The 23062-nt window shown below is 44.3% G+C and overlaps 1 long non-coding RNA gene across 1 annotated transcript; it reads right to left on the minus strand.

The window, feature by feature from the left end:
- Positions 1–10876: 10876 nt before the first annotated feature.
- LOC117093862 lies at positions 10877–14632 on the minus strand. Its single transcript, XR_004441283.1, has 4 exons — positions 12204–14632; positions 11775–11942; positions 11075–11285; positions 10877–10985 (listed from the first exon to the last, which is right to left on the minus strand). It is a non-coding gene; the product is annotated as an uncharacterized LOC117093862 (long non-coding RNA).
- Between the last annotated feature and the right edge of the window lie 8430 nt (positions 14633–23062).

Genomic DNA, 23062 nt, shown 5'->3' on the forward strand with positions numbered 1-23062 from the left:
CCTGGAAGCCAGGAACATTTTGCTGACTGGGAGAGCAGAATTTTCAGAGACGCAAAGCCAGGTCTCTGGGAATCCCTTGGCAATGGGGCCAGCATCCTGGCTTTTCTGAATTTTCCTGCGAGTGTCTGCAGCCGGTGCCTGTTTCCAGGAGTCAGGCAGGCTTGCTTAAATGCAAAGAGGGGCTGTGATTGACTGCAGAGATCCAGTAAACAAAGAGGGTTAAAAAAATAAAGCTAGGCTTCCTGTCTGCCCTTTGCACACTAACAGCTGCTGTTTGCTCGGGCTTCCACATGAGTAACACGGGCGCGCTGATTTCTATTACACAGAACATTAATAAGAGGAAGCACTGACCCTCGATTGCCGAGAACCAGGTAAATGACGGGTAGGGAAAGGGGCCGAGAAATGGTAGGCATTTTACACCGCACGACTTGAAGGGGAATGCGTTGACTATAAAGATGACGGGTGTTGTAGCACGGAGGAAAAAAACATAATTTTTCATTGATGTACGGCAGCCAGGCTGGAAGGAACACAAATACTACAGTAGATCCATTAACTGGATGACAAGAAACAGTGTTCACATCCACTCACTAAACTGTTTTTGATTCTTTAGTACCAACACGCAGAATGATCCTTACATTATGTTGCCAGGGAAAAACCTTAAAATGCATTTATTTCATAATGTAACTTTCTTGTATTATCATAATAGAGCCATAACAGTTGTTGCAAACACTACGGGATCTAAAAAAACACCTAAGTACAGTTATTAAAGGGGAAATTTTTTCAAAGCGGGGAATGTGGTGTGTCTACAAAAGTAAGGGGAGGGAGGGAGCTATGGCTCACCTTCCACCTCTCCTCCTGGCCACGGGAGTTCCGGGCCCTAAGCACCAGCAGTTACCGCTGGGCAGGGCTGGGGAGGACCTGGGAGAGGGAAGTGGGAGACGTGAAGGTATTCGTGCCCAGTCACTCTGTGGAATGGAAGATTTGCAGGGAGGGATAACAGTCACTGCTGCCATCTAGACTTTGGCTATTCCATTCCTACCCTTCACATGCTCCTGTACTTCCTCACCTACTCCCTGTACGCTGGACTGTATGTCTCACCTATATAATGGGGACAAAAATGGCCATTTGAGACAAGGTGTTGTGGCTCACATCTGTAATCCAAGCACTTTGGGAGACCAAGGTGAGAAGATCCCTCGAGGCCAGGAGTTCCAGACCAGCCTGGGCAACACAGCAACATTGTCTTTACAAAAAAAAAAAAAAAAGCCAGATGTGGTGGTGGCTCATGCCTGTAGTCCTAGCTACTCAGGAAGCTGAGGCAGGAGGATCACTTGAGTCCAGCAGTTTGAGACCAGCCTGGGCAGCATAGTGAGACCCTGTCTCTACAAAAAAATTAAAAATAAGTCGGGTGTGATGGTGCATGCCTGTAGTTCCAGCTACTCAGGAAGCTGAGGCAGGAGGATCCCTTGAGCCTGAGAGTTTGAGGATGCAATGAACTGTAACCTCGCCTGCGTGACTGCCACTGCAATCCACCCTGCATGACAGACACTGCACTCCAGCCCGTGTAACAGGGCAAGACTGTAACTCTTCAAAAAATGTTTAAAATTAGCTGGGTGTTAGGTGATGCAGCCTGTAGTCCTGGCTACTCAGGAGGATAAGGACTACCTGGGATCCCTTGAGCCCAGGAGGGTGAAGCTGCAGTGAGCTGCTATTACACTCCAGCCTAGGTGACAGAGTGAGACCCTGTCTGGAGGAAAAAAAAAAATGTCCAGCTCATGTCACATGCTTAGGTATGTGCTCAGCAGTAAATGGAAGGTTCTAAGGAGCATTCAAATGCACTATTCTGAGGGGCACTGATTTCTATTACATACAACATTAATAAGAGGACATTGAAAAAAAACACTAGATGGGTATGTACGCTGTTGTAGTCCCTTAGAATGGGACATTCCAATGATGCTCTCCTGGGCCTCACCAGGTCACCTTGAAGACAGTAAAACTCTGCTTCTTGGCGGAGTAGAATTTTCAGAGAGGTAAGGCCCAGATCTCTGGGAGTCCCTTTGCAATAGGACCAGCATCCTAGTTCCCTGGTCTTAACCGAAAGGCGTCCCCAGGAGGCAAGAGTAAGTTTCCAGGAGGCAGGTAATTTGTCTTCACCACTGTGGCCACCAAGCTGACAGTCCACACCCAGCAACTCTACTATAGCCAGGCTCTGAAGGAGCCAGCCCCGGGTTGGAATCTTGATTCTGCTACACCCTTCGGCCTCCCAAAATGGTAGTTGTCATTAGTGGTCCTACTATAGCCAATGCACTCCATTTCCGGCACTGAGCTCTGGTGTGAGGGGTGCCCCCCACCAGGAAGGATCTCATCTGCTGCCGCCGAAGTCAGTGAGGAGAGCTTGCGGCAAACACAAAAACAAAGTGTGTGGTGGTAGAGGAGCAAGTGAGGAAGGCTTCCTGGAGGAGGCAGCACTTTGAGACTTGGGGTTTAACAGACACAGAAGTGGCAAAGGCATTCTGACATAATGAGCAGGTGGATGGAGACGATATGTGCAGGTGGCAGATGGGATTGTCTGGGGCAGCTGGAGCCCTGCCCATGTGTGGAAGACAGCTGGACCTGAGGCTGCAGAGAGGAAGGGTGGGGTAGGAGGTGTAGAGAGCCTGGTACTAAGGCCAGCTTGCAGACTGGCCTCTGTGACTGGCTGGAAACCGTGAGTGGGATAAGAAGGAAGGGACAAAAATGACCTCTCAACTTATTTTCTTCCTCGGATGCCTGGGTGGTTGGCATCCACATGTGGAAGAGGAGCCAATTTGGAGGAGACAATGAGATCACAAAGACAGGTAATAACACCGAGATGATGGCAATGCCAGCACTGCAGACAACATTGGTCTTTCCATTGAATGAGGCAAAATACAAAAAGAGTCGGGTGCAATGACTCATGTCACTAATCCCAGTACTTTGGGACCCTAAGGCAAGAAGGTCGCTTGAATCTGGGAGTTTGAGACAAGTGTGGGCAACATAATGAGACTCCCAACTCTACGAAAAATACAAAAATGTTAGCCAGGCGTGATGGCACAGGCCTGTAGTCCCAGCTATTCAGGAGGCTGAGGCAGGAGGATTGCCTGAGCCCAGGAGGTCAAGGCTGCAGTGAGCTATGATCACACCACTGCAGTCCAGCCCAGGTGACAAAACAAGACCCTGTCTCAAAGAAGAAGAAGGAGAAGAGGAAGGAGAAGAAGGAGAGGAAGAAGAAGAAGAGGAGGAGGAGGAAGAGAAAGAGGAAGGGAGGGAGGAAGGAAAGAAAATCCCAAGTAGCATGAAGATGTAAATGTGGCAAAACAAAAACCATAAAACCCAGGCGAAAATTAGATGAACATTTTTATATTCTTGGCACGGGGTGGATTTACAAAATATCCTTTTAAAAAAAAGGTGTAATTCTTTTTTATTCAGGGTACAAATGCAGTTTTGCTCCATGGATGTATTTCACAGTGGTGAAGACTGGACTTTTAGTGTAGCCATCACCCCAAGAGTGTACATGGTATCCATTAAGTAATTTCTCATCCTTCACTCCTCTTTCACCCTTCAGAGTTTCCAATGACTATTATTCCACACTTTACATCCATGTGTCTGAAATATCATTCTAAAGTCACACCTGCTGCCCAAACCGTCACCATGACCTGCCCCTCCCTTAGGCTGAAAACAGCTTTGTCATTAAGACTCCTTTATTAAGATGCTAGTTCTCCCTGGGAGGTGGGATCACCAGCGGAAGTAGCTTATGGGCTTTCTTTCCAATCCTACAATGCACAGGAGAAGCGATGGGGCTTGGCAGAAGATATCTTGGTTTGGAGGTAAGGAGGAGAGCTGCGGAGAAGACATGATCCTTGGAACCCCACGGAGGGAGGGCAACTCCCAGGATTTCTGGGTTGCAGGAGGGGGATTTCTCTGCCACCCCCTCCCCACAAGGAACCCAGTCCCATGCCCTGCATTGTAAATGATAAAAAGATCATTATGAGTCGATGTACTACATGAATACATTCAGTGTCTAGGGCTGAAGGAAAGGCACAGAGTCAAACTCTTCTGACCAAGTTAGTCTAGGAATCAAACATGTCCTAGCCGAGACAGTCCCGCGGCATCCAAAGGACTCCAAAGTCCCTCCACCAGCCAGTTTCCTTCTTTCATGAGACTTCATGGAAGTTGCCTATTGATACTACTTCACATTTTAGCATCACATCACCTAGTTGGGTACAAAGGGAAGGCAGTAGAACCTACAGGATGCAGGTAAACTAGCCATTTTCTGCTTTACGGCTGTGGTTCAGCTCTTAGGCTTTGACAAAGGTGATGGCTTCCGGGGGGCTGGGTGCGGTGGCTCACCCCTGTAATCCCAGCACTTTGGGAGGCTGAGGTGGGCTGATCACTTGAGGTCAGGAATTCGAGACCAGCCTGACCAACATGGTGAAATCCCATCTCTACTAAAAATACAAAAATTAGCCAGGCATGGTGGCTCATGCCTGTAATCCCAGCACTTTGGGAGGTCGAGGGGTCAGTTCACTTGAGATCAGGAGTTTGAGAGCAGTCTGACCAATATGGTGAAATCCCGTCTCTACTAAAAATATAAACATTAGCAGGGCATGGTGGTGGGCACCTGTAATCCTAGCCACTCAGGAGGCTGAGGCAGGAGAATCGCTTGAACCCAGAAGGCAGAGGTTGCAGTGAGCCAAGATCATGCCACTGCACTCCAACCTGGGTAACAGAGCAAGACTCCATCCCCACCAAAAAAAAAAAGGTGACGGCTTCTAAGGCCAGACTTCAGCCCCAAATCTCTACTGGTTGCCTCTTGGGATATACAGAAACCTAATCTCCAATAGGCATTCCTTGAAGCAAAACATGCCCTATTTCTTAATTTTTTATTTCGTTTTAAGGGATTTTTTTGTTTTAATTTTCCAATGAACATGGTTTGCACTAATGTGATATTTGCACCGAATATATATATATATATATATATACTGTTTCTTGGTGTAATTTCCATGAATAATTCAACGTGAGAGGTACGCCTTGGAAAAGTATCACATGAAATTCATGGAGAGAAGCTAGAATCAAGTTGGAGGGTCAGCTGTCCAACATCTTGTTATCTGTCCAGAGGTAGCCGTAAATTCACTGCAAAAAGCAAAATTTCCAGTTCCTGGGAGCAGAAGGGTCGCTGGAAGCCAATCAGGAGGACATGGCTTTATTTAATTGAGGACTAAATATCTTTGGGATTGTTTTTTCTCTCCCAAGGAAGGTCACTTTGCTGTAAAGGCAATGTCAGTGTTTCCCTGGTGGTACTGTTCCCTGGTTAGACTCGGATTTCCTCTCTGCATTACAGGTTCCCTCTTCCATATTATAAGGATACAATCTGCCAAGCCAATGTTTGGATTCCCAGCATCATACCCCATATCCCAGAGCCCATGTTGCCCCCTTCCCGGCCTCAGCCAGGTACTCAGAGGCCCCCACTCATTAGCCACAGAGTCACAGAGACTCACATGGTATTAAGACAGCAATATCATCTTATTGGCTATTAGCACAAATGTGCCAATAAACATAGTGCATAAAAATTATACATATTCCCTCAGAGTCCATAATCCCGAACTGATATGGCATAATGCAAAACACACTTCCCCAAAAGTAGTGCTTAAAGTCATGATGTACAAATTGAATTTTAAATAAATTTTCTGAAACAGCACCAGCGGTTCTGGCCACATTAGCAATACACATTTGCTAAAAATAAAGTGCAGAATGGCTGTGCCCAGCCCAACCCCAAAGGGATGGGACCAGTGGGCATTTATTTGCCCTCAAGTGGTTTCAGAGGTGGGCTCGCTGCACATGTGTTCGGGTGCAGTTGTTAAAACAGCCCAATATCTTCCCCTCAAGGGTTTCCCTTAATTATCAGTGATCATCAGGTTCCAAAAGTCAGCTTGTCTTCACTTCATTCTCTATCAAAGAGGGAGATGTTAATTGCATTATCGCCTTGCCAACACCCTCTGAAATGATGGCAGTGATCATTAACAGCCTACCACGGAGCCAATCAGAGTCAATCCAAATTCTGAACCAGCCAATGGAGTGCTTCCTAATCCCACGTGTGTGTAAACACTAAAAACATAAAAACACAAGGCAGCCATCGTGGAGAATGGGGTGCTGGGGGTGCTGAAGACCAGGTCCGCCATCAACTCCATAAAACGTTTCACTGGTTAATACAAACACACACAGACACACACAGACACACACACACACATGCACATGATGCAGTGGAAAGCTAGAAGATTCCCACAAGTCTTATGATTTTTTTTCCCGGCCTTCTGCATCCCAGACCAATATAATCGACTAGCAAAGAAATTCAAAGTAATGCCAAGTTGTCTGGTTTTATTTAATGAAGAACCTCTCCAAGAATGCTGCCAGCATGCTGCCTTTCACAGATAAGTAAATATTTATGGTTCCTTGCATGTGAGTTTCGGCAGAGACCAAGACCAAAAATAATTTGCCCTTGTTCACTCGACTTCCTTTCTTAAATGTACAAAGTAAGGCTATGGTTTTCCTCAGTGTATTCTTGTTCATGGCTCACCTAAGAAGATGCCTTTTGGACTGACCTAGGATCCAGCTATCAAAATCCTGCTCACAACTACTCAAGGCCTAGTTCAAACTCCAGCCCCCCGTATCTCCTTTTTCAACCCCATCCAAAGAGGGACAAGTCGTTGAACAGTTGATATCTTTCTGCTGTGAAGAGCGCTTTCAAAGACTTAATCCTCAAGAGAAAAGTGGGCAAATAAACAATGCATGAGAGAAGAAATATACATACACAAGAGACATATGGAAATGTATTCAACCTCCACCATAAAAGAAATTCCCATTTTAAATATTTCGATCTATCAAACAAACAGCTTTGCAGAGGCTATCTCTTATTTGGAAATCTAGGCTGTCACTCTCCCACAAAGCTCACAGAGCCAACCTTACTTGGGGGACAAATATTTTGAAATAAAGGGGCCTCACTCCCTAGGACTTTCTCTTCTAGGACTTCACCAGAAAGAAATATCCAGAGAGCACCCAGTGATCCATGGTAAAAAACACCGGCCACAACTTCACTGGTAATGTGAAAAAATCAGAAGCAACTCCATGTTTGCCAGAAAGGAAATGGTCGAACAACATGGTGCATCTGTCAAAAGACAAAACTGCAAATAACCCTTGAACAACATGGGTTTGAATTTCTTGGGTCCGCTTACATTCAGATTTTCTTCCACCTCGCCATCCAAGACAGCAAGACCAACCCCTCCTCTTCCTCCTCCTCCTCAGCCTACTCAATGGAAAGATGATGGGGATGAAAACCTTTGTGATAAACCATTTCCACTTACTGAACAGCAAATGCATTTTCTTTTCCTTATGACTTTTCAAATAACATTTTTGCTCTAGCTTACTTTATTGTAAGCATACAGCATGTAATACATGTAACATTAAAAATATGTGTTAAGTGACTGTTTACGTTATTGGAAGGAGTCCAGTCAGCAGTAAGTACTAGCAGCTAAGTTTTGGGGAAGTCAAAATTATATGTAGAGTTTCAAATGCGTAATGGGTGGGTGGAGAAGAGTGGACATCCGTAACCCCCGAGGTATTCAAGAGACAATAGCACAACAAATGAGTTTAAAGCACTCAATTGGCTTAATTTGCAATTCTAGAATCAGGCAACACTTTTTTCCAAAACACAGAATGAGTGATCCAGTGAGCCCTTCAGAATTTGCTTTATTGACAGAGAAGGTTGAAGAAAGCAGAAACAAAGAACAAAGAGAGGATTCGTTACTTTTAGACAGAACAATAGAAAAATAACTGATTCATTAATATCAGGTTACTGCAGGCTTCCTTTTTTGTGTGAGGATTAAAGCAGAGGGAACTTCATTATCATGCGGATTGAGGATTGAAACAGACCTGTTTGGGAAAGTGGCTGTTATCTCTCTCCCGATTTCTGAGAAGGTCAGATAACAACTGAGTTTAGTTTTGGTGACTGGGAAACTGAAACAGATCCAACACTTCCTTAGACAGTGCTTTCAGATAAACATAGATACTAACTCTTCTGCTCTTAAAGCCTGCAACTTGCATTTGTTTTTTGTTTTGTTTTGTTTTTTAAATTTTATCTTACTTTATGTTCCAGGATACATGTGCAGAACGTGCAGGTTTGTTACATAAGTAAATGTGTGCCATGGTGGTTTGCAGCACCTATCAACCTGTCATCTAGGTATTAAACCCCGCGTGCATTAGATATTTGTCCTCATGCTCTCCCTCCCCTCGTCCCCCCAACAGGCCCTGGGTGTGCTTTTCCCCTCCCTGTGTCCATATTTTCTCATTGTTGAGCTCCCTCTTACAGGTGAGAATATGCAGAGTTTTGTTTTCTGTTCCTGTGTTAGGTTGCTGAGGTTAAAGGCTTCCAGCTTCATCCATGTGCCCGCAAAGGACATGTTCTCATTCCTTTTTATGGCTGCATAGTATTCCATGGTGTGTATGTACCATATTTTCTTTATTCAATCTATCACTGATGGGCATTTGGGTCGGTTCCATGCCTTTGCTATTGTGAATAGTGCTGCAATGAACATACATGTGCATGTGTCTTTGTAAAATAATGATTTATATTCCTTTGGGTTTATACCCAGTCATGGGATTTCTGGTTCAAATGGTATTTCTGGTCATTTGTTTTATCTGAATTCCTTCCTCAGGAAAATACTCCCAGACTCCTCAAAAAGTATGAAAGAATTGAAACTCACCAGATCACCACAACCAGACAAGGAGATGCCAGACCCCTCACTCATCATGATTGCTTCCTCACCATTCCCTAGTTCCTGTTTTCCAACACATGTTACATTTCTTCCCTGCTATATAAGTCCCTAATTTTAGACAGCCAGGGAGAGAAATTGGAGACTGACCTCCCATCTCCATGGCTGCAACACCCGATTAAAGCCTTCTCCCTTGGCAATAATTGTTTTCTCAGTAATTGGCTTTCTATGTGGTGAGAAGCAGGGCCTAGACAGAACCCCTGGTGTTTCAGTAACAGCGTGTTAGCATGGGGAACTCCATTTTGATTTTTAGTCTGGTCTGTGGAAGCCTAGTGCAGAAGCTTAGTAGAAAACAATAGCCTCCTGTAACTTTTATTTAACACATCTATAAAATGCAACTCTGTGAATTCTTAAAATCGAACCAAAAAAGTCTGAAAACCATCAAGGATGTAGAAAATGTTTACAATATGTTAAGGGGGAGGAAAAAAAGGACAGGATATAAAAACTATATGTATAGTTGAATCCCAATTTTGAAAAAATAATAAGACATCTAAATGCCCACAGGCCTGTAAAGAAATGCATAAAAAATTTAACAAGGTTTATCTCTGGATAGCGGGATTACAGGCAGTTTTTATTTTCTGTTTGAAACTTCCCTGTATTTCTGAATGTTCAAAAATAAATTTGTATTACTCCTATATTCAAAAAGCAATGTTTTGCTTTTGTTCTTTACAGGCTCTGAACCCCCACAGCTCTTGCTGTCAGAATGACTTACCGCAAACTGCACGCGACCCCCAGCTCTGCAAGAACTCGTTCTGGCTTCTGCTCCCGGCTCAGCCTCCTGAAGGCCAGGAATCAAGGCTTCTCCTCCCTTGCTCCTCACCCAGGGTCTACAGGCTCAGCTCTTCTTGCTGTTCTTTAGATTCAAGGGGTACATGTGAAGATTTGTTACATGGGTATATTGTGTGATGCTGAGGATTGGGGTACAAGTGATTCTGCCATCCAGATAGTGAGCATAGTACCGAATAGGTAGTTTTTCAGCCTTTACTCCCTCCTTCCCCTCTAGTAATCCTCAGTAGTCTGTTTTCCATCTTTGTGCCCATGAGTACCCAATGTTCACCTCCCACTTATAAGTGAGAACATGTGACATTTGCTTTTCTGTTTCTGTGTTAATTTACCTAGACTAATGGCCTCCACTTGCATCCATGTTGCTGCAAAAGACAGGATTTCATTCTTTTTTGTGGCTATGTAGTATTTCACGGTGTAAATGTGCCACATTTTCTTTATTCAATCCACTGCGGGTGAACATCTGGGCTGGTTCCGTGTAGCTGCTATTGTGAATAGTACCGCCATGAACGTACGTGAGCAGGTTCATCTTTTTAGTTCAGTTCCTTATTTTTCATGTTTGCCCTCAGTTGCCCACACTCTGGTCACTTAGCTCATACCAACAAACCCCAGACAAGGTGTCTTGTTTTGAGGAGTTAGATGGCAGGAATAGGGAAAGGAAGAAAGAGGAAGTAAGAGGTGTGAGAAATTCTCCTTGGTCATGATAGAAAGCCGTAGACTCAGCTTGGGCGCACGTTTCATTTAAGGAATTTCTTTTTGGGGGGTTATATATCCAGCTTTACTTTTTATGATAATCTTTTTATTTGTACAAATGTATGGGGTGCGTGTACAATCATGTTACATGCATAGATTGTGCAGTGGTGAAGTCAGGGCTTTAGAGGATCCATCAACTAAATAACACGCACAGTACCCAATGGGTAATTTCTCATCATCCACCTCCTTCCACCCCACCCCCCTCTGAGTCTCCACTGTCTACCATTCCACACTATGCATCCACATGTACACATTATTTAGCTCCCACATATCAGTGAGAACACGCAATATTTGTTTTTCTGTTTCTGGCTTGTTTCACTTAAGGTAATGACCTCCAGTCCCATCTATATTGCTGCAAAAGAAACGATTTTGGTTTCTTTTTTATGGCTTAATAGTATTCCATTGTGTATATGTACCATACTTTTTCTACCCATTTGTTGATGAACACTGGGTTAAACAGTACTACAATAAATATAAAAGTGCAGGTGTCTTTTTTTATTTAATGATTTCTTTTTACAGAAATGTCTTGATAGTTAGCTGTCATAAGATTGAGAGATGGGGTGATGCTGTGGCCTGCAGTTCCATCTGTGAGCCTCTGCCTTGGCTGGCCTGAAAAGGAAGATGAGGATTTTCAGGCCAGGCATGGTGGCTCACAACTGTAATCCCAGCACTTTGGGAGGCCAAGACAGGTGGATCACCTGAGGTCGAGAGTTCAAGACCAGCCTGGCCAACATGGTGAAACCTCATCTCTACCAAAAATACAAAAATTAGCCAGGTGTGGTGGCAGGCACCTGTAATCCCAGCTACTCGGGAGGTCAAGGCAGGAGAACCACTTGAACCCAGGAGGTGGAAGTTGCAGTGAGCTGAGATCACACCACTGCACTCCAACCTGGGAGACAGAGCGAGACTCTATCAAAAAAGAGGAAGAAGAAGAAGAGGAAGAGGAAGAGGAAGAAGAAGAAGAGGAGGAGGAGGGGAGGAGGAGAAGGAAGGGGGATGAGGAGGAGGAAGGGGGATGAGAAGGAGGGAGGAAGGAGGAAGGAGGAGGGGAGGAGGAGAAGGAAGGGGGATGAGGAGGAGGAAGGGGGATGAGAAGGAGGGAGGAAGGAGGAAGGAGGAGGGAGGAAGGACCCTGTGAATGTGCCATTTTGTTTGGTCCTGAAGTGTGTACTTTCCCCATCTTGTCAGTTTCCTGGGAAGACTGTCAGTGCCCCTGATGCCCTGCCCCTCCCTCAGTCTTCCTGCCATTCTCCCACCATGGCCAGCAGTGGGAGCATGCCCCAAGCAGCGGCGGGGGTGGGGAGGGGTCCTCCCACCATCATAGCCATTGCCAGCCTGAGATGACAGATACCATTATGGAAGGGACAGAAGAGCTTCCATCTAACGGCTCCCACTGACCTCACCATCCGTGATGCAGATGTACTTGTCATGTCATAAACACTTGGCACTCATTGGCTCTTCCCCAAATGGCCATCAGAATTGCAGTTTCAACCTCCAGGAGCTCTCCGATGGGCACAGGCTCCACCTATGGCTGGTTTGGAATGGCAAATCCATTACTCTCTTTGCCTGTCAAATGCCAAGGACACTGATCTAAGCAGGTGAGTTCCCACCCATGGCCTGCTGTAGGCCTGAAGGAACATAGATGGCATTTGCATGAAGATGACATCTCACCATCCCCATCTGAGCAAAGTCTGCCCATCAAACAACCAAAGGACAGCAAGTCTCCCGCATAGTGTAAAATGACTTGCAGTGATTCTCGTCCCCAAGGCCAGCCTCAGCTCTCAGACCTCCAGTCCCAACAAGTCCTTTTTTGCAGAGGAGGCTCACCCTGGAACATCGCTCTCCCAAGGGGAGATGGGAACGGATGTTGACTTCATCCCAGCAGCTTCTGACACCATGCCACTGTCTTTCAACTTTTTCCACCAACAGGGTCAGGCTGTTGACTGGCCTCAAGTGCAGTTAGCCTGACACAGCTAGCAGCCTCAAAACAAATTAAATGAGGCAGGGATGCCGTGCAGTGATGTTCCATCATGTCCCCTCTGCTTCCACACGTGATTCACACTATCACTTTTAGAAGGTGAAGCATCTTATTGAATCAACACCTAATCTGCGCACAGTGTCACGGAGGAGGGGCGAGGGGACAGCGGGAGCATTTTCCCTGATCCTTTTCTTTCCTGAAGACCTCGCTGGAGACAGGCTGGGTGAGGGCGAGGATGAATTGTGAGGAACCCTGACCCTGTTTCAGGTAAGCTTCTGATTTACTGTTCACTGCGCTTTCTAACGAATAATTTTTATATAATAATGCCACCAGTAAGCACCAAACCCTTCTTCTTGGGAATGCAATTAAGGGAAAAATTAGCAATAAATTGTTTTCAGTACTTAACCCAGCTCCAAATTTATGGCTACTGGAATTTATTGTTTCGGGGGCCTGAAAAATGGTGATTAATTTTATCCCATTTCCTGTCATTCACCCTCAAAACTGAAATGTAAATAAGGAACTGTTTTCGGCCTCGAGTTTTCCTGCCTGTTACAAACCTCAAACTACAGCTCTACAGACAGCTACCTCTGAAGGCTCCTGAAGCTTAGAAACACAGAGGAAAACACCCCTTTATCTGCAAGTGTCTCCTCTACTTCTTCCATCGCTGCAATTGCTGGAAGCTCCACAAGTGCCCTCGGTGCACAGATGTGCTTTACAACAGAGTGACTGTAAATGAGAAAACACTAAGTTAGGTTCTGACGGCCAATGCTGGATGTATCAGTTTGCCCTATAAATAAGCACTGATCACCTCCATTTTATTGAACTCATTTTCCAGGCAAGCAAAGACCACAAGATTCTTCTGCACATTTTCTCTTTACACCCTCTAGTACTGCTGCTACTGTCAGCTCCGACAGATTTATAGCCCATTCATTCATGGGAACAAAAACCCTGCCACGGCTGGTCATGGGACACGCAATAGCAGTTAGTTCAAAAGATAACAGCTGCAATACCTCACCTCTCCATTCAGCACTACAGAGCCAGCACTACTTCGGAGGTAATAAATGCTTCTTGTTGGTGTGCTTTGAGTCATAATCCTGGAATAACTGTGGTCGGCCTCACCCCGGGCCCCGCCCCTAGGGAAACCGCTTTCTGCCACTCCCCAACACCCACCCCACACCTTCACTCCAGCCCCTTTCTGCCAGAAAAGGAGCGGGGGAAGGCGGTTTGAAGGCAGCCCACTGCGTAACCAAAAAGCAGACCCCGTCTCCTTTTTCCAGTCCACCCAACACAAGATGGGTTGCTGAACCTTTACAACTCAAGCAATTAGGCAACGCTGAGAAGCCAAGCTTCCTCGTGGTAAGTGGCAATGTGGGTATATGCATTCTCCTTGCAAATTGATCAGAAACAGAGCTGGGGCATGAGCCCTGTCCCAACAAGAGGAGGCAGCTGGTCTGACTAGTCCACCACCATCTTCAGAGCTTGGACACACACAACCAGCATGTATTAAAAGAATCTATGATTTTTTATTTTTTTAAAGTAGTGAATGACCTGGGGAGGAATAGAGGATCTGTTCCACCCCCCTCACTCAGAGCAGGAACAGGTTTAATGCAAGAAGCAATACAGTGGTGAAGCGTTCTGCCTCATTTTGAAGTCAGCCTTTCCCACCCACAGGCCGCAGTTTACTCATCTGTAAAATCGGGCTGTTAACTATACCTATTCTACCAACAAATCAGGGATTTGTTGCTAGAATTAAACATAAAAAGTAAATGCCTTTAAAAATGTAGCACAGTGCTAACCAAGTACTATGTGTTATCAAATAAATTAATTAATTTAGTTGAAGAAATCAGGTATGCATACAAGAAACTTTAAGAAAGATCACTAGAAGACAAGGTCATTGACGATCAAACTTTAGGGAAATGCCTTCCATCTTTGAAACCCTTCAACAAGACACGATACCTGCCCCCACCTCTACCTCCACCAACACTCTGTGGCCTATATTTTGCAGAGATGTGTTATTGTCGCTGTTAGTCTGATGTCCCGACAATCAAACTGCAAAGAGAAAAAGGCCAGTCATGCAGAAATCCAAGAGCCTTGCCTCTGGCATCTGCCCACCCTAGCTATGGGTCCAGGTGGGAGATGGGGCATGGAGATATGACTGGCCCAGGTCAGGTCGTTGAAATGGAAGTTGAGAGCCTCCAGGCTACAGAAGGCACCAGAGAGAGAAGCCAAAGTCAAACTCCCCATGAAGACGCACAGTTCGGTGGGGGAAGAGAAGGCTGTGAAACGCATAGAACATGACACTGGGCATCAGTTGCTATCAGTGCCTTCCTCCCTAATCAATCAGCTTTTATTGTGATGCCTCTAGCTCCGCTCATGAGGCCTCAGCTCATAAGGCCGGAAAGCCGCTTAGGCAGCAGTTTAAAACATTTCCAGTTTAATAATCCCTGCTAATTGAAAGCAGCTCAGAAAAGGGGGTTGGAAGCAAACCAGCACCGTTTATGGCAACAGTGCTGTTCCTAGGGGAAAGAAAATAACCTTTGATGCTGCAGGGGGAACCTGCCTCCCTGTCCCCAAACTAATTCCCACAACTGTCTTCTTTGGCACCAGAGCTGTTTCTTCTTATGTTTTAATTGTAGAATGTTATAGCAGCAGAATTGCTGTGAAACCTGTTTTTAATCTGTGGAAAGTTAACCACCCCCTGCTGCAAAAACTGGATTTTCTTTTTCTTCAACCGAGAATTACATTCATTTTTATAATTGTTCTTTCCTTTCAAATTGCCTAATATGACAAATGCTGGACAACCTTACAGTTCATCTGGTAAAGAGTGTCTTTATGAGTTGAGGCTTCAATGCTTTAATGGAGAAATTGCTTGATTTAAGTAAATCATGTCACCTTCACCCTTGCAATCATATTTATTTCAGACGTCTGTTGACCTAAACTGCAGAGCAAAAATAAAAACACGTTTACATTTTTGAGCTGAGATATTTGGTTCAAATGCTCTACGAACAGGTCATAATGAAAAGTAATTTTAGCACATGGGAAAGGTACCATTTAAGTACACTTATGACCATTTGTACACATACACAATTATTCCAGTATTGTAATTTAAATGGATAAAAGACAGATCTTAGCACAAAACCCTCCGTCCTGGTATCTTGGAACTCCCTGGCAGAGCTACAGTTGGGGACATGGATATAGAAGAAGGATGTCATGTGTCTGATGTACCATGAATCAGCCGGGTTCAACCTTCACCCCTTGGATCCACGCAAACCTACCCTAGAAGGTGGATCCAGACACCTAGATCTTTGTGTGTGTGTGTGTGTGTGTGTGTTTTATTTTTGTGGAAACACAGCGAGTGTATATGTTTATGGGCTATATGAGTTATTTTTGGTACAGGCACATAATGCATGATAATCACATAATGGAAAACCCATCCCCTCAAGTATTTATCCTTTGTGTTACAAACAATCCAGTTATACTATTTTAGTTATTTGTAAGTGTACAATTAAATTATTATTGATAGGTCGGACAAACACAGCCTGGGTGACGTGGTCTGGCTGTGTCCCCACCCAAATCTCATCTTGAATTACAGTTCCCATAATTCCCACATGTTATGGGAGGGACACACTGGGAGATAACTGAATCATGGGGGCGGTTTCCCTTGTAGTGTTCTCGTGGTAGTGAATAAGTCTCACAAGATCTGATGGTTTTATAAGTGGAAACCCTTTCATTTGGCTCTCATTCTCTTCTCTCTGGTCTGCTGCCATGTAAGACGTGCCTTTTGCCCTCCACCATGATTGTGAGGCCTCCCCAGCCATGTGGAACTGTGAGTCCATTAAACCTCTTTTTCTTTATAAATTGCCCAGTCTCAGGTATGTGTTTATGAGCAGCATGAAAACAGACTAATACACTGGGCATTCACCTGTGCCACAAGAGGATGGCTTTGTATTGAGAGACATGATACGTAAGTAACAGAGGTGTAAATCTGAGTATTCCTCCTCCCCTCCCAGAAAGACTTGAAACATGGAACAGGAGGGCACTGAGCTTTCTAGGGTGGTTGCCAGATGTGTTGATTAGTGAATTAAACAAGGCTACATTCACAGGAAGGCGATGTCCAGCACTGAGAGGTTCCCCCCCACCCAGGCTGGGGTAGTTCCTTTTGCAGGGAAACAAACCAGCTGGAGTATGCCTGGGAACAAGCAAACAGGACAGTGAGAAGTTTTCCAAGTGTCATAGCTGAACAACAGGGGAAGAAACTGGAGAAGAGAGAACTCTAGAAAATAGGCTTTCTGTCTACAAATCCCACTGGTTAACCATTCCAGAACCAGCCCTTGCTGCCTGCTGGAGCTCAGATGAGAGCTTTGCACAGGAGCTCCCTCATGCCTCACTGCATCTTCAGTTGACTGATGAGAAACTGAGACTTTGGGAGGGTAAATGACTCGCCCAGGATCATCTGCTATGACACGGTGGAACAAGAGTTCATACCCAGCATCTTGTTTTGATTCTCCAATGTCACCTGGGGTCAGGAGTTCAAGACCACCCTGGCCAACATGGCAAAACCCCACCTCTACTAAAAATACAAAAATTAGCCGGATGTGATGACTCAAGCCTGTAATCCCAGCTGCTCAGGAGGCTGAGGCAGGAGAATCGCTTAAACTCAGGTGGTGAAGGTTGCAGTGAGCCGAGATCATGCCACTACATTCCAGCCTGGGTGACAGAGTGACTTGGTCTCAAAGAAATAAAAGAAAATTGCTGAGGAGACACAGCCAGTGGGAATAAAACCAGAATTGTTTTTAAAATTTAATAGAGCCAGGATCTTGCTATGCTGCCCAGGCTGGTCTTGAACTCCCATGCTCAAGCAAGCCACTTCCCTCAGCCTCCCAAAGTGATGGGATTACAGATATGAGCCACCATGCCAGGCAAAAATCAGAATTTTTATACTAGGTAATTTGACTCCATAACTTGTGGTCCCAGCCACTGTGCTGTGCTGCTGCTTCCGTGTGTATATTTATGAACCAGTTTGTCTTGAAGAATTAAGAACCCAGGTGTGCCATTCATTGTGTGTAGCAAGAAGCTTGATGCTGTTTTATCACTGAATCATCCCAATAATCCAGTGAAGTTGAAATATTTGGCCCACATATCAGAGGGGAGATTGAAGCACAGAAACTTGACCAGACCCTACTGCTAATAAACTCAGAACCGGGATCTGCCTGAGTCCCTCTGTTCTCCCGAGGATGAGGATCTGCTATCTAAGGATGTTCACCAAGGTAGGTCTTGGGCTTAGAAGGTGACCCAGCCCCATCTGGAGCCTCCTTCCCAGCCAAGTCTGGCCTGCAGTCATTTGTCTCCATCAGGCACAGCCATTGTTCTCCAAACTTCCTGGATCCCTCTTCCTAAAACAAACACCTCCAGTTCCAAGGAAGTCCTCACTTTGGAGAGAACAGGAAGGCACGGTTTCATCTTTGGCACTTCTCAGGCAATACTTTCTCACTGTCCAAGGGCAAAAATAAGGTGGATATAGCCCAAAAAATGGACACAGTGCTCTGAGAATTTAGCTTGGCTTGGAGAGACCTGGGAATATGTATGCATACACACATACACATGCACACACACACACAAATAAACACACACACATGCACACACACACAGAGTTTCCTATGTTCCAAAACAAACCAAACTTCATGCTTTCACCTGGTACTCTGCAGCCCTGGAGTTTTCTCACTTTCAACCTCAGACCCAAAGAGGAACAAAGAGAAAGGGAAAGAAATGACTTTCAGTTGAGTCCGTTTGACCCTGATCCACCCAGAGGAGGTAATGAGGGCATGACAAATGGGTGGCCAGACAGGGACAACGATAGCACCTAATTCTCTATGTAGAGCCACCCTCCATTCAGGGAACTCTCTGCCAGTCTCTTTTTTTTTTTTTTTTTTTTTTTGAGACAGTCTCGCTCCATCGCCCAGGCTAGAGTGCAGTGACGCGATCTCACCTCACTGCAACCTCCGCCTCCTGGATTCAAGTGATTCTCCTGCCTCAGCCTGGGGACTACAGGTGCCCGCCACCATGCCTGAATAATTTTTTTTTTAATAGAGACAGGGTTTCACCATGTTGACCAGGCTTGTCTCAAACTCCTGACTTCAAGTGGTCCACCTGCCTTGGCCTCCCAAAGTGCTGGGATTACAGGTGTGAGCCACCATGCCTGGCCTCTGCTACGAGTCATGAAGCTTAGTTTCTCTGTTACACACTATCAAAACACTGAGAGCACACACATATTCTCGAAGGTTGACATCATTAAATACCTCTCTTCTTCTGTCATGGTGGCAAAAAGAGAAGGAGGACATGCTTCCCTTTTACTCGGGGCTGCCACTGCAAACAAGAAACAGACGCTCTTCAACACGGGGGAAACCCCCTGCCTGAGGAGCCTCTCGTTGTGGGTCACAGCAGCTAAATTTGGGGCCAGGTGTGGTGAAGCATTCCTGTAGCCCCAGCTACTTGTGAGGCTGGGGAAGGAGGATCACTTAAGGTGAGAGTTTGAGGCTACAGTACGCTGTGATCCAGCCTGGGGGACAGAGCAAGACTGTCTCAAAAAAAAATAAAATGGAATGTTATAAAATAAGTAAATAAAACTGAGTTTTAAGCTGGGCATGGTGGCTCACCTCTGTAATCTCAGCACTTTGGGAAGCCAAGGCAGGCAGATCACTTGAGGTCAGGAGTTCAAGACCAGGCTGGCCAATATGATGAAACCCCATCTCTACCAAAAAAAATACAAAAATTGGCCAGGTGTGGTGGTGTACCCCGGTAGTCCCAGGTACTCAGGAGGCTGAGGCAGGACAATCTCTTGAACCCGGGAGGCAGAGGTTGCAGTGAACTGAGATTGCAGCACTGCACTCCCACCTGGGTGACAGAGTGAGACGCTGTATCAAAAATAATAACAATAATAATAATAATAAGAGTTTTAATAAAAATAAGTTAATTTGGCAAAGGAAAGCAACTGTCAATCTATACTTTTCCCTCCCCTCTTTGACTGGGCCTGAAATATATACATAGGCATACCACACTCTCTCTCAGAAGCCCCTACTGGATAACTCCTGACCTCCCCCATGTGGGAGAGAAAAAAACAGAGAGATCACAAGACAGGTGGAAATATGTATGTAGCCATTCAAGATGCATACATAAATCTGCGCAATTAGAGCAAACATCACATTATATGGCAGAGTTAGTGCAAGAAACAGGAGACAAGTGCAAAGATGCTCTAAGTGTGTCCTTCCAAGACATTTCAACTACGAAACTCTGGCAGGTAGTATAAAAGAGAAAAATCTAAAAATAGTGCTTTCGGAGTGAGAAATATGATTGACAAATTTGTAAATGGAGAATTAGATGACAAGCTCAAGAGATAGTACCAGGACTCAAAGATAAATGCAAATGAGAAAGAAAGAAGAAATAGCAGATGAGGCAGACAGATCACGAGGTCAGGAGATCGAGACCATCCTGGCTAACACGGTGAAACCCTGTCTCTACTAAAAATACAAAAAACTAGCCGGGCGAGGTGGCAGGCACCTGTAGTCCCAGCTACTCGGGAGGCTGAGGCAGGAGAATGGAGTGAACCCGGGAGGCGGAGCTTGCAGTGAGCCGAGATCCCGCCACTGCACTCCAGCCTGGGAGACAGAGCGAGACTCTGTCTCAAAAAGAAAAAAAGAAAGAAAAGAAATAGCAGGCACTTATCCTGGATGTAACAGTGGCTTAAAAGGAAGGAAAAGAAGAGTGGAAAAGCAATAATTAAGAGGAAAACAAAAATCTTCCTTAGGGCACGTGAATAGGGAAGTCTTCAAGGTAGGAAAGGATCTCTGGGAAAAAAATCCTCACCCAGAAGGAACTGATACAGGCTGTGCTTCAACTTCACACAAAATGACAAAAGACCTATAAGGAACTAAGCACAAAATGTAAATGAGTTGGAAGCGGGGGACATGGATGCAGCTGGAAACCATCATTCTTAGCAAACTATCACAAGAAGAGAAAACCAAACACCGCATGTTCTCACTCATAGGTGGGAACTGAACAATGAGATCACTTGGACTCGGGAAGGGGAACATCACACACTGGGGCCTATCATGGGGAGGGGGGAGGAGGGAGGGATTGCTTTGGGGAGTTATACATGATATAAACGTCATGCACATGTACCCTAGAACTTAAAGTATAATAAAAAAAAAAATAAATAAATAAATAAATAAATAAATAAATAAAAAATGGACTGACCAAAAAAAAAAAAAAAGACTTAGTTTGGGTCAAAAGCAAAATCCAGCTTTGAGCTATTATAAAGGAACACACCTGTAATAAAATGTTCCAAAAAGCTTTAAAAATGTATGCATTTATTCCTTCAACAAATAAATATTGAGTTTTTTTCCAGTGCCAAATAAAGTGATGGGCAACGACTTACCAGGCAAACACAAACAAAAATAAATCAGAGACGATAATATTAATATTTAAGAAGGTAGAGATTAAAGCAAAATGGTCAAAGTGAACATTTTTCTCTTGATCTTTGCCAGGTATACAGAGGAAAAAAAGAAGATTTGACCAATATTATTAACAAAATTGAATATATAGATATGGTATGTTTACACATATATACATATACATATACAAACCATATACCCAGAGGTCTAATACAGTATTTGAACAAAATACATTTGAGTAGTATTATTAACAAACTTGAATACACACACACACATACAAACCTTTCAAACCTATCCATGAGTGGCTATTTAAAATTGAATTTTAACTAATTAAAATTAAAGTAAATCATCAGTTCTTCGGACTCACTAGCCATGTTTTCTGAGTCTAGTGGGTACTCCATCAGTCAGGGTGGATATATAACATTTCTACCATTGCAGGCAGTTCTCCTGGAGAGTGCTGCATACAGAAGGCAGTTTTTAAAATGCTGGATAGCATCAACAAAATGTTCCTGTAATATAACAAGCACAAAAGAAGGATAAACTTTCTAAAAATGTAATTGAGATCAGTAATTAGAAATCAGGATCTTAGCACAAGGTGTGCTCATTGTTACTAGCATGTCACTGTTTCTAGGACCTCTCAGAAGACAGCTGGGAAACATGTGCACACATACACACACACATTAAATAGGCATTAATATTTACTTCTGTAGCTATAGATGATGATAGATGATAGACAGATAAATAGATAGATATTAAAAACCATGAGTTCATCCGCCCCTTTTGATTCCAATTCAGCACAACAAGGTACATTTCTTTTTTAATTTTTTTTTCTTTTTAGTTTTTGAGATGGAGTCTCACTTTGTCACCCAGGCTGAAGAGCAGTGGTGCAATCTCAGCTCAATGTAACCTCCGCCTCCTGGGTTCAAGCAATTCTCCCACCTCAGCCTCCAGGGCAGTGAGACTACAGGCATGTGCCACGATGCCCAGCTAACACCGAGTACATTTCTAACCTCCTCCTCTGCATATATCCCCAATAGTGAGAAACTCAGTTCCCATTATCCTCGATACATGGATTCACTTGCTCATCCTAGAAGTCACAGAAGGTGGGTTCAAACTTCCAACCCAATTATCATTGCAGGAAGGAAACCAACTAGAAGCAACACCAATGAGGAATCTGTATTTGTTTACCACTGGTTGGTTGGTCAGTCGGTTGGTTAATTGGTTGGTTCCAGGTAGGGCTCCTTGGAGAAATAACTGAACTGGGGCCGGGAAAGTCCAAAATGACCCTGAAACAGCTTTCTGTGTCAGAAATTAAGGAAGTGCTCAAAGACTCATAAGGATTTGTCAAAAGGAGACAAGAACCAGATTGAAGGAATCCCAACTGCCAAATCTAGGACAATTTGAACATCAAAATACATTCCTAGAGGCAGAAGGATCACTTGAGGCCAGGAGTACATATGAGACCAGCCTGGGCAACACAGCAAGACCCCATGGGCAACATAGCAAGACCCTGTCACCACATAAAAAATTTTTTAAATTAGCCAGGCATAGTGGAACACACCAGTAGTCCCAACTGCTCAGGAGGCTGAGGTGGCAGGGTGGCTTGAGTCTGGGAGTTCGAGGCTGCAGTGAGCCTTGATCACACCAGTGCATTTCAGCCTGGGTGATAGAGTAAGACCCTGTTTGTAAAAAATATATTTTTTTTTAATGTAATGATGGTAATGTATTATAACCCATTGAATAAATTAAGAGTTCATGCATCCATACTGATATAAATAAGTAAATGGTTTTTTAAATTAAGTAAGTGGGGAGAAAAAGCTCTTCCCTACAGTAGAATGCTCATTGATAATATAGAAAGAACACTGAGATCATAAAACCATCAGTGTATGGTAAAACTAGTGGGTGAAAATCTGATGAAGAATATTTACATGGTGCAAAAAGTATCTTTCCACAATTAATTACTAGTTACAAAGGAGAAAACAGTAACTTTACAGTGGAGGAGCCAGATACGCACCCTGTTAACCAAGTGATCCGAGTTAGCAGCACCAGTGTTGCAAGAAACCAAGTTCTGTGCCTCTTCTTAAGATGCACTCAGAAAGGTACAATGTCACTTGTGGGTTATTCCTGTTAGAAGTACATAAACTGAATCTATAAATGAAGAGTCATGAAACACACCCAAATTAGTAACTGTTCCAGATTAACAATGGCTAAAGATACAGGACAACTGAATGCAATTCTTGATCCTGGGCCAGACACTGCAA

Source organism: Trachypithecus francoisi, unplaced genomic scaffold (assembly GCF_009764315.1).
Source record: "Trachypithecus francoisi isolate TF-2019V2 unplaced genomic scaffold, Tfra_2.0 Lachesis_group12, whole genome shotgun sequence".
NCBI lineage: Eukaryota > Metazoa > Chordata > Mammalia > Primates > Cercopithecidae > Trachypithecus > Trachypithecus francoisi.